Source organism: Triticum aestivum, chromosome 5B (assembly GCF_018294505.1).
Source record: "Triticum aestivum cultivar Chinese Spring chromosome 5B, IWGSC CS RefSeq v2.1, whole genome shotgun sequence".
In the NCBI taxonomy this organism is placed as follows: domain Eukaryota; kingdom Viridiplantae; phylum Streptophyta; class Magnoliopsida; order Poales; family Poaceae; genus Triticum; species Triticum aestivum.
This window is the reverse complement of record NC_057807.1, coordinates 27,053,300-27,065,020: the sequence shown is the minus strand read 5'-3', so window position 1 is coordinate 27,065,020 and position 11,721 is coordinate 27,053,300. Positions and strand designations below refer to the sequence as shown.

At 44.9% G+C, this 11,721-nt stretch overlaps 1 pseudogene; it reads left to right on the top strand.

The window, feature by feature from the left end:
• Positions 1–1,760, top strand: LOC123114586 (disease resistance protein Pik-2-like; annotated as a pseudogene).
• The last annotated feature ends 9,961 nt before the right edge of the window (positions 1,761–11,721 follow it).

Here is an 11,721-nt window from a genome sequence, read left to right as displayed (position 1 = left end):
TATTTGAAAACGGAAATGGAAATCATCTTAGAAAAATGTGGTGGGCTACCATTAGCCATTGTTAGCATTGCAAGGCTTTTGGCAAGCTACAAACACCCAAATGGGAAGCAGATGTGGCAAATAGTTGGAAGATCAATTGGTTCACAGATGGACATCAACCCTACCCTAGAGGGGATGAGGAAGATACTCACACTTAGCTATGACCACCTACCCCATCACCTCAAGGCTTGCATGATGTATCTTAGCATCTTCCCGGAGGATTATGTGATTAGCAAGGATCGGCTATTGAAGAGATGGATCGCTGAAGGGTTGATTCCTGAGAAGCGAGGGATGACCCAGATGGAGCTTGCTGAAGCCTACTTCAGTGAGCTGATGAGTAGAAGCATGATTGACCGAGGTATTGATATAGTCAGCATGTACCTATGGAGGGAAGAGACGTCCCGAGTGCATGACATGATGCTTGAGGTCATTGTGTCTAAATCCCTAGAGTCCAACTTCGTTAGCCTTGTAGGTCAGCAATATGAAGGGATGTCATATGGTAAGATTCGCCGTCTCACCATACATGGTGGACTTGAGGCAGCCGGGGACACTTCATCAAAGAAATTGGCAGCCCACCATGGTACAAGGAATGGGATCAAGGGGATGACTGTGCAACATGTCCGATCACTGAGCATATTTGATCCTGAAGCGCACAAGCTGCTTGCTCGGCTAGGAGAGTTCACCTTGCTAAGGGTTCTTGACTTGGAAGACTGCGAAGGCCTAGAAGAAAAGCATATGAGGCACATCTGCCGGATGTACCTTTTAAGGTTCTTGAGCTTGAGGGGTACAGATACCAAGGTGATGCCTTCGAGAATCGGTGATCTCGAGCACTTGGAGACCCTTGATGTACGTCACACACAATTAACTTGTCTGCCAGAAGCAGTCACGAAGCTAGAGAGGCTGGAGCACATGTTGTTCACCTCCCAAACTAGTCAATGGTGTGCGTGGATGCTGCCGCAAGGGATCAAAAAAATGAAGGCAAGGAGATTGTGATGCATGACCCGGAGGTCGCCAAGGAGATTGGTGAGTTAGATCAACTGCAAGAGTTATGTATCTATGTCAACACAAGTCAGGAAATCCATCCGGATGTTCCCGAAGAGCTTGCCCGTTCCCTGAGCAAGATGTACTCGCTCCAGTGGCTCGAGATTGGAAATTTTGCTTGTCAAGTTTGGCCTTTCAGGCCAATATTGCAATTTCTGCATGAAGTTGAGTCTCCACCGCTGCTTCTCCGTTACTTTAGGATCTGCGGCTGCACTGATGGATAGCCAAAATGGGTAGAGGAACTAGTGAATCTTATTGAGTTTGACATAGCGTGGGCATACGTTGATGGTGCCGAACTATTCGACGCCCTGTGTAAGTTGCCCAACCTGCAGAGGCTGACCTTGGGGCCATACTTTATGCAAAAGTATCAAGATATGGTTGCACGCAGTAGCCAGCCCTTTCCGGAGCTCAAGGAACTTACTCTGGGCTATTCTCCTGAAGTTCCCCCAGTTTATATATTTGAGGAAGGATGCATGCCAAAGCTGGAAACACTTGTGCTGAATTATGGTGATCAGTGGAAGAAAATGGAGGGCATTGAGCACTTGACAAACCTTAAAGAGGTGCAGATGGGTGGTATTACCAAAGAAGGTGCGGTGGCTGAGACACTGGAGCTGCTGGAGGAGGAGAATGAGAGGCGACGCAATAATGGGTCCGAACAGATCAGAGTTGTAAAGGGGTAGGAGTTATCACTTTCCTTGAAGAAAGTCTAACGGAAGCTTGCACTGGAGCAACTAAAGCTGGACTCCCACCAAACTCAGTTTTACTTGGTCCTTTCATTGTCTTTTTTTTTTGCGGGTTTGGTTCTTTCATTGTTGATGTGGTTGGTTCTTGTCGTGTAAAGCTGGAAGTCCCAGCTATTTAATTTACTTTTAAATGTTGTTCAAGCATCTGATTCCAATAAAGCTGGGCCAGTTAAATTCTCATTACGGCTCCTTAAATTTCTATGTAATTTCCAAGTTCAGTTTCGATCCAAAGTATCTGCGTGAACTATGGCTCAAAAACTGCAGTCGACTTGAAACCATTGGCAATGACAAACGACCTAAAGTTAAGCACTGGCAAGGCATCCATGTACTTGCCAAACATACATGACACCGTTCAGATTCAGGCTAAGATGCTCTTTGTCCATAGTTCACCGCAGTTCATTAATTAGGTCGGATCTGTTTCCTCCCTGTGCACACAAAGTTATATGCACAGGCATATGTAGATATGCTACAACAGGTTCAGTTAGTACCCCCATCACTTTGAGTTCTCGCATACTTATATGTACTTATGTACAAATTTTTCGCCCTGTCCAACCGATTACCGGGACTGTTCCCTTTCACATTGTCTTCTTCTCCCTAATACTTGCCTCCTAGCATCATGGTCATGAGCCGCCGCTAAAGTATTTTTACCTAAATAAACAAGGGCACCCAAGCTCACTTGAACTTGGAAGCAAGGAAGAGTCTGGGATAAAAAAAGCAATGCCACAGCCAAAAGGACAAGCCAGTAGATTGGCTTTGAGGGGTAAAACTGCACCTAGCCAACGCCACCCCTTATCTCGCTTTCGCTGGACGGCTCCGACTCCGACTCCAGGGTGGATTGAGCGGGGATCGAGGCCGGAATAGTGCGGAGGTGGGCCAATAAATTTTGTTTGTTTTTATTATTTGGTTCTAATCGACTAGCTTAAATGTGTATTATGTAATGTAGTTTGAACCTAATTATGATATCTATGATTATAATCATAGTTGCAATGTAGTCATTTTAGTCAGAAAAGGTTGCTGAACAATTTACATAAGACTGGTTCCGGGTACCGGGTGAATGTATCGATTCGGTGATGGCCTCAGAGGGTGTCACATCTAGTTGTATCTAGATGTGCTTTAACAAAACCGAAATTATAGGAAGTTGAGGAGTATCCTCGCACTTAGAAAAAGGGAGTTAAATACATCTACAGTAGGAGTACACTAACTTGCTTTGCGAGAACAATTTCGCACAAAAACTTGTAAACTGACACTAATGGGTCACTAAACTTGCTTTGCGGATTCATTTGTACACAAATCAAGTCTGCACTTGCCACATTGGACGCCACGTCGGTCATAGCCCATCCACGTCCCAGCAATATTTGCAGAAAAGTCCCCGTTTGTATGTTAAAATAACTGAAACTAAAAGCTCTCTATCTGACAGTAGCCTAACTGAACTGAAAGCACCTGACTGAAACCAAAGGAGAGCTCGACACTTACCGAACAAGAACAGAGCAGAGCACGCCGACGTCTCATGGACCGCTGCCGCTTGCCTCCGCGTCATGCGACTTGACGGCCTTGCGTCCTCTGCTACCGCAACCGGTGCAGCATACGGCCGGCGAAGACACAGCGTATGGCCGGCGGGGACGCCACAAAAAAATTAACAGCAAGACATCCTCTGTTTTATAGCATTACGTCATCTAATTTTTGTATCACAGAATACAATAAAACTTCCCAACAACAACATTCCCAGGACCACAGAATTCAGGCATAATTCATATATAAATTCAGGAGCTGGGGGAAGTGGTTCAGACAAGATTCAGAACAAACACAGAATTAAGGTTCAGGCTAAATTCAGAGCTAGCCAAAAGCATGTTCAGATCAGAAACAGCTCGACACAGTGCAGGTTTTAGAGCATTACAAAACATAAAGTTGAAGCATGAACTACGACAGGTCCAGTACCAGCTAGGAAGCTCATTCTGGAACTTTGCTAACCATTTGCTAAGCATGCCCAGTAGGCGCATTCTGAGTCACAAAGGTGATGATTCAGAGGAAGATGATGTCGAGGTTGTGAAAGCGATGGGACTGGAGATTCAGGCTCTGATCAAGGAACGAGAAAACATCAAGGGTACAGTACAGTAATTCGTCTATACTGCACACCATATTAACATCAATCTGAACCCCGTGCTTAACACTTCAGGAAACAAATGTTTCTGAACATACAAAGCAGGCGACACCACAATACATTACAAACAGTCAGACACAATACATCTACGACGAATCTGATCAAAGACCGAATCTTAACCATACGCCCCCCAAAACTCCCACAAAATCTTACACTTTCATCTATGAAGCGGGCGCAAATGTTGCTGAACAAACCGGATCAAAACCCTAGCAGAAAACGACCAAACATGGGAGCAGAGAGCGGGGCAACTCGATTTCATACCATAGTCCGGAGGAAATTTGCCGATGCTGCGAGGACGTGGCTCCATCCAGCGTAGACCGCCACCTCGAGGATGATGCAGTCGCTGCGTCGTGGGTGTCGAACAGAGGAGATGAACAGGCGACGGCGAACAGGAGACGACTAGGCGATGGGGTGTGACCGTGTGAGGAGGGTTACCGGTGCCAATGAGCCATTTAGCATAAGTACATGGGGCTCCTGCAAAATAGCCAGGCAGCCGGCGCATGCTCCCCTGCCGACGTGGCGTGCCACGCGGCTATTTCGGACTATTTTGTACTACTCCCTCCGTTTAGGTGTGTAAGTCATCTTGCAAAAACCAAATAATCCTAAAACACTTAGGCGCGGTGCATTAACTTCTACCTCGTTTCTTATTTCTTGACATATCAACTAATAAGAGATTTGGGGTGTACATGCTTTTAATAACTTGAGACTATCAAACACGACATGCAGTGGTCAGTTTATTGCATGCAATGCTATTAATTAGCAAATAAGCATTAAGTTCTTTCATTTCCCCCTCCTTCTTGGTCACGGTGCACAATCTAAAATGACTTAGTCACCTAGACGGAGGAAGTAGTATGATTTTGTTCCCCAAAGCAAGTTTAGTAACTGGTTTGTCTCAATTTTTAACTTTTTGTATGAACTTATTCTGGCAGCCCAAGTTGGGGTACTTTTCTTTTCTCTTTTACACTAGCTTGCACTCTAGCTTATTTGACTTCTCTCTCTCATGTTAGAGCATCTACAACGGGGCGTCCCAAACTCGTCTTAAACGCCCGAGCGGGCTGTCCGGTCACGAAATTTTGATACAGACGGACGACTTAAACGGGTCTCAAACGCCCAAGCTGACTGTCACCCCTTAATTCTAGCCTAAATGCGGGGTGGATATGGGGCGCCCAGGTGCGTCCAGGCGCATCCTTCACTTCGGACCCGACCCATGCTGGCACTGCTCGCCGGACCAAACCCTAGCCACTTCACTTCACACCCACCCCCGGTCATCCAAGTTCTCGGGAGGACATCGTCCGGCGTACGTCAGGATCTGTCCAGCGCAATTCCATAGTGTCGGCTCGGCGGGCGCTCGAATCATCTGGGGCTGGATCATTGCGGTCCCGGAAGCCGAAAGATCTCTGCTGCCCCATCACCGGTCGAGCGAACTATGAGTCCACTGAAACTGGTGTGTCCGCTGTGAGAAGGAGAGGATAAGGGCCGCTGAGACCCATCTCGCTGCGGACATGGCAGCGACGGAGGAAGATCCCAATCAGCAGCTGCAGGATAGCACTACGACTAAATATATCCCGCTTGGGTTCTACGCTAGGTCGCAAAGGAAGATGCAGTGCGAGACAGGTGAACCCTCGAACAGAAAACGAAAATTCTCAACAGATGATGGAGGTGAGAACCACTCTTTTCCAATTTTTCGGCACCCCTTCCTTTTTTCCCCCTGCACAGCTTTATATATAACCACACTCGCGTTTGTGTTGTACAATGCTCCCTGAGCTGGACCAGGAGATTTGCATCTGGATCAACTCCGTATTTCCGACCCCGATGAAGAGGATGAACCTGGCAGCCCGAGTGAAGGAGTCTGGACCGTGCTCAGCGAGCAAGTAGCCGCGATCTGGGATCAGAGTCTTGTGTCGATCACTTCGTTCGATGAGGGTGAGGGTGATTTGCTACTTATCTTTGCTTGCTTAGTTGCTTTTACATACATCATGATTGCAAATTTTAAGGATTACCTACTTGTGTTTGTGCAGGTGGTTCCACTCATTTTGCATGCACAGGCATAGTTATTGGCTACACCAAAACGACAGCAAATCTTCTGGCTTCATTAAACTTGTTTAGGGCTAGAGATGGTCACAGAGAGATCACTGAAAAAATGCAGGTCAGTACCGCGAGATTTAAGTAATATACAACCCCTTGCTTGCTCATTTCGGATTAAGGGTAATCATTCTGCTAATATAACCATTATGTATATATTTTGTTGATGGCTTGCTGCTTCATCGTCATATTGCAGACTAAAGTGCGCCTTCCGAATAATAATGTTGTCAATGGATATTTGCTATTCCACGATTTAAGACACAATCTTGCTGTTGTCCGTGCCTGGCCAAAAGGTGGTGGCCTTCGTACACCGTGTCTAGATCATCAGCAGCAGCGTGAGCCTCACAGTCAAGTAGTTGCTGTCCGGCGCTGCTTCAGCTCAGGAAAGTTATTGATGGCCACAACTGCGATGTCGGCTGGCGATCCAATGGCTGCTTATCGCCAACAGGTTGCCATCTTGATCAACATGTGAATCTTACTTCTTACTATGTTGATTTCTCTTTTACTTCTATACATGGTGAACATAAATAATTGTGCCATGACATGAGTGACTTAATAATTTACTTAATATACACCAAAATATATATTTTTTTGGCAGGAAACGGTACTCTCCTTCAGTTATGCAAACCTTATTCAACATCACTATAGCTAATTTTTCTGCTTGACTGACCACAACTTTATTTATTTTCTAGGGTGCTTCTGGAGGAATCCTCATTGATTTTTTTGGGAACTTTGTTGGGTTGAACTATTATGACAAAGAAGGGACTGCTCTCATACTGAGGAGTACAATTCTGGAATCCATGGCTGGGTTTCCGAAAACATATGCTACAAAGTATGCCCTCGGTACTCCCTGCACTTATATGAGCTACATATATAGTCTCGAAGTGTGCTTACACATGCTTAGAAATTTTATGATGATGGGAATTTCCATATAATTGTGCATTTGTATGACATCATGCTGCGATTTGCATTTCCTCATTTTCATTATCGGCACAGTACACATCGCAATACATTTAGCATCTGACTCCAATTCCTCTTTTTGGCCTGCTTAGTCCACGTTTATCATTTCAGTATGTACAGTTTCGTACTTGTGTGCACATATTATATAGAGAAAAGTATATTTTTCGTCCCTTAATTCTGGACGAAGTCTAGATTTGGTCCCTTAACTATGAAACCAGACAACTTGCACCTTCAACTCTAAAAACTGGACAAGCTAAGTCCCTCTTCTGATTGCAAGTGGTTTCGCGATGACATGGCGTGGTTTTGACCGGGTCAGCGTCCACATGGCAATCTTGGTGGATCTTCTTCTTCCTTCTGTTTCTTCAGCTAGGCACTTGGTCGAGCAGTTGCCGTGCATCAAGCAGCAGGAGCAGGACGTGCGCATGGAAGCCTTTGGTCCTGGCGACCTCGGTGAGGCCGCTCCGCAAGGTCGCGTCTCGCTGGCGTGGGAGCTCATGGCGGTGGCCGACGACGCGCTGAAGACCACCTGCGCATCCGACGGCATCCACTCGCCCAATCCAGGCGCTCCTTCCCTGAGCTCTCGTACTCGCTCCAGCCAACAGACATGGACGAGCGGATGCGGCACCCTGCGGCTAGCTGAGTTGCAGCAACGACAGAGCTCGAGGACGGCATGGTGGCAGACATGACGGTGTCCTCTGAGTTGGGTGAGCAGTTCGGGAACATGGCATCGGGCGCTGCTTCGCGCCGTCTCTGCGTTGGGAACCCAGAATCAAGAGTCGTGTCCCTGCTTGGCTATTACGTTGTCGGACCCGACTGCGTCCTGGTCTACAAGCTCCTCGAACAAGGCAGCCTCCACACTTGGCCCACTCCCGTGGCGAGGCACACCATGGCCCCGATGGTCACGCATGCACCGCTCGAGCTGCCGCACCGTTGTCGTCTGCCCCGTGCTGCTGCGAAGTTGCTCCTCGACACTGTGCGCCTTGGCCAAGCTCGTCATGACGAACTGTCCTCGGCCCTACTGGCCGCGCCGATGCGTGTACGTGCTTGATGGCGGGTGATCCTGATGGGCGGTGGCCGGGAGAGCAGCATGGCCCATGCGAGCGGCATGCACAATGGAGTTAAACATGAGTGATGCGTGTGTGTGTTTTTCTTTCCTTTGTACCTAAAAGCTTGGCCTAGTGTCACTTTGAACTGTTCAAAACCACCGTGAGTCAGCCTGGATACCGCTCGAGGGACAAAATTAGTCCGGTTTTAATAGATGAGGGTGCAAGTTGTCCGGTTTCGCAGTTGAGGGACTAAATCTAGACTTTGCCAAGACTTGAGAGACGAAAAGTATACTTTTCTCTATTATATATGATCTACTTTGCTGGACTTACTCTTATGTACGTATAAGCGTTACCAAATTCTGCAGCAAGCTTAGGATTCGGAAAAGAACAGCTGACAGTCAGAAAACTGTCCCATGGTGGGGGGTCCAAGTCCAACGCAGAGCAATCAATATGCCAGAACGGTTCCGGCCTCATATACCAAGTTTAGAAGGTGAGAAGAGCATACTCACTCCTTAAGTGCTTCATGCTAAATTATGAACTATCTGGAAATTCATCGCCTTAGTGGTAAATTTCAACCACATTTCGGTGAGATAGTAGTATGCCACTTGTATTTTTCTTGATGCCAAAGGTCAGTATAAATATGAGTACAAAGTATAGGCGGAGATAAACAGAAAATCCCTTATTACAACGGAGAATAATACATCTTGTACATGGAACTAGTATATATCTCGAACAATATCTAATTTCCTTGCCAGTGACGCAAATTTAACTATTTTTATACATGATTGCGCCGGTCTGTGTTAGTTTATTAATACTAAATATATGGATATGCAATATGAAAATATAACCATGTCTTGTACTACTACAATGCACTTTTACAGTGATTTGAATTCTGCTCAATCCTGTTTGTCTCATCGTTTCAACTTTAGGCAGCTCAAGGATTTCCGGGTGTCATTACTGTGATCCAGAAGGTCAAACAGGTGAACTTCCAATGTTACTTATCTATCGACGGTAATATATACATAGTTATTAATTGCTTCACCTTGTGGCAGCAGCACTCGGAGGCCGTTTCAAACGTTTTGCCTGTTATCATCCTCGTTGGCCGGATATTGGTGATAGCGGTAAGTCTCTGCTCTCGGTTTTCGTGATCGCTGTTAGTAACACATACATACATATGGTTGATGAGTTAGTCCACCATGTTGCACCAGTACACAAGGAGGCTGCTAAAAATAGGCTTAGGTCCAGAGGTTATCCCTTCCCAGCTTTCGAAGATCGTGAGTTATTTCTTTTTCTTTAGCTGATTACTCTATTTCGCTGCACTTACTATCCACTGCTCTGTATATCCAGCATTTCCTCAACTGCTGTACCTTGTTTCTGCACCAGTTGGCATGCGTTTGCTTTGTAATTTTGAAGAGGAATTTGGTGAAGATATCTGGAGTAAACTGGACAAAGAAGTTGCTTCAGAGATGTCTCAAGGTGTCGTCGCACTGGCTTCATTCAGTGGTACTGACCATATAACCCCTAAACCTGTATTCTTTCTGCTGTTCCATTACTGACTATAATGATCTCAATTATTCTCTTGTAGGAGATATAAGGTTTTTTGCTTGCACAGGTGTATTTATAGGCTGCAATGAGTTCACCACAAGAATTCTGACTTCAGGGAGTTTGATTAGATATCCTGATGATGAAGCTAAGATAGCTGATGACTTAAAGGTCGGCAATGCTAATGATAGTTTAACACCGTAATTTACTGGTTTTCAGCACAGATAATTAAACTTACTAGCTTTGTCGTAGCAGATTGAAGTGTGCCTTCCAGATAATCAACATGCCACGGGCACGTTGCACCATTACGATTTACATTACAACATCGCTGTCATCAGCATCGCCGGTTCTCGCTGCACTAGGACAGTGAAAATCTATGATGAGGTACAAACTGAACCTCATGGGGAAGTAGTAGCCGTAGGGCACGTCTACGAAACAGGCAAATTAATGGCCATAGGTGGGACTTTGATTGACAAGCCAAGTAAACTTGATTGCAAAGAGCTTATGATGTCCACTTGTAAAATCACAAAGGTACGCTACATGCGTTTGTTTTCTACGTTTTGAATCCACTAAGGCTTACAATTATCATCTTTTTTTTCTTACTTGCTATTTTGTTTTTGTGCTAGGCTGGGATTGGAGGGCCTCTTGTTGATTGTGCTGGGAATTTTATTGGCATGGACTTCTACAGCTTGAAAGAAACTCCGTACCTGCCCAGAAGTATAATCCTGAAAGTCTTGAAGAATTTTGATGCAAAGTATGTTAGTCTATCTATACCCATGTAGATATGGTTTGCAGTTTCCTTTTGTGCAGTATAGTCATTTTGGCATGGATGAATTTGCCTTGGCAAGACTGAATTGTGTTTACTTTTCTAGTGTTTCTAACTGAACTTTGGGTCATTACAACCTGAATTCAGAATGGAAGAAAAACCTGGGTCAGTTTATCTTGGCTGTTCAGATTACCTTTAAGTTCAAACTTGTGCCAGTTTCTAAAGTCTTGACTTGTATGTACTTGAACCATTTGCCCCCTCTTGCTTAGATATATGATCTGTCTGTCGCATGCTTATGATCTTGTCACGGTGTATTTTCGGTAAAACCCATTTGGAACATTATTGTATTAATGAAGTTTACTTATGTTCTGTGTGTAGGCCTGTTGCTACTGATCTTATCAACGACCATAAGCCAAACAGGTACTACACCTCCAGTGAGGCAGTGACACAACTTTCATATATATGTTTACATACTATTATCATTGAACATATTGTTTCAATTGTAATTCTTAACAGATGGCCTGTCCCTAAGAGCATCTCCAATAGCTTGTCTATATGGATGTCTATACTCGTTTTTCACGACGTGAGCCCAAAACAGGCGTCCAACAGCTTGTCTATATGGTCGTCCAAATATACACATCCTCTATATCGACCTCGACAATGTCCACGCCTGGACAATGTGAAGGCGTTGTCTAAACTCAGCTGCAGTCATGATTTCTTCCTCTCCCCAGCGACGGCCCACCTGTCATGGTCCCTGTATACAGACATTCTAATGCAAAACTGGATGTGTATATGAGGGAATCCTTTTAGACCATTGTCTATATGAATATATAGACATCCAAATATACACATGCTATTGGAGATGCTCTAAGCCATGTTGGTGCTATCCGTCGTGGCACGAGTATCTCGACGAGTACCTGGGCAATGTTCCAGATATGATTCCATGCGGACCCCAGCCTATGTAACCCTGACAACATATCAAGCGCATGGGTTCTCTTATATATAGGGCACGGATGAAAATTGGCATTATGTACCATATTTTAAGTTTCATATAAATGAGAATTAGCATTCTGTACTATATTTATGTAATGCAACCAGTGTGCAATATGAATTTTTCAAGTTGTAGAAATAATAGTAATACGTGACTACCGCCATGCTTTCAAGTCGTATCACTGCACAAAAGTCAAATGTGTGTGTATAAAGATAGAAAGAAGCAAATGTGTGTGTATTATTTCATTGGTTTCAGGACGAACATGTCCCTTTGAAGAAGCACATCTGTATCACATTTTTTTTAAGGAAAAACTTTGTTTTTGCCACTTTAGTTTTTAAAGGTGCAGAACCCAT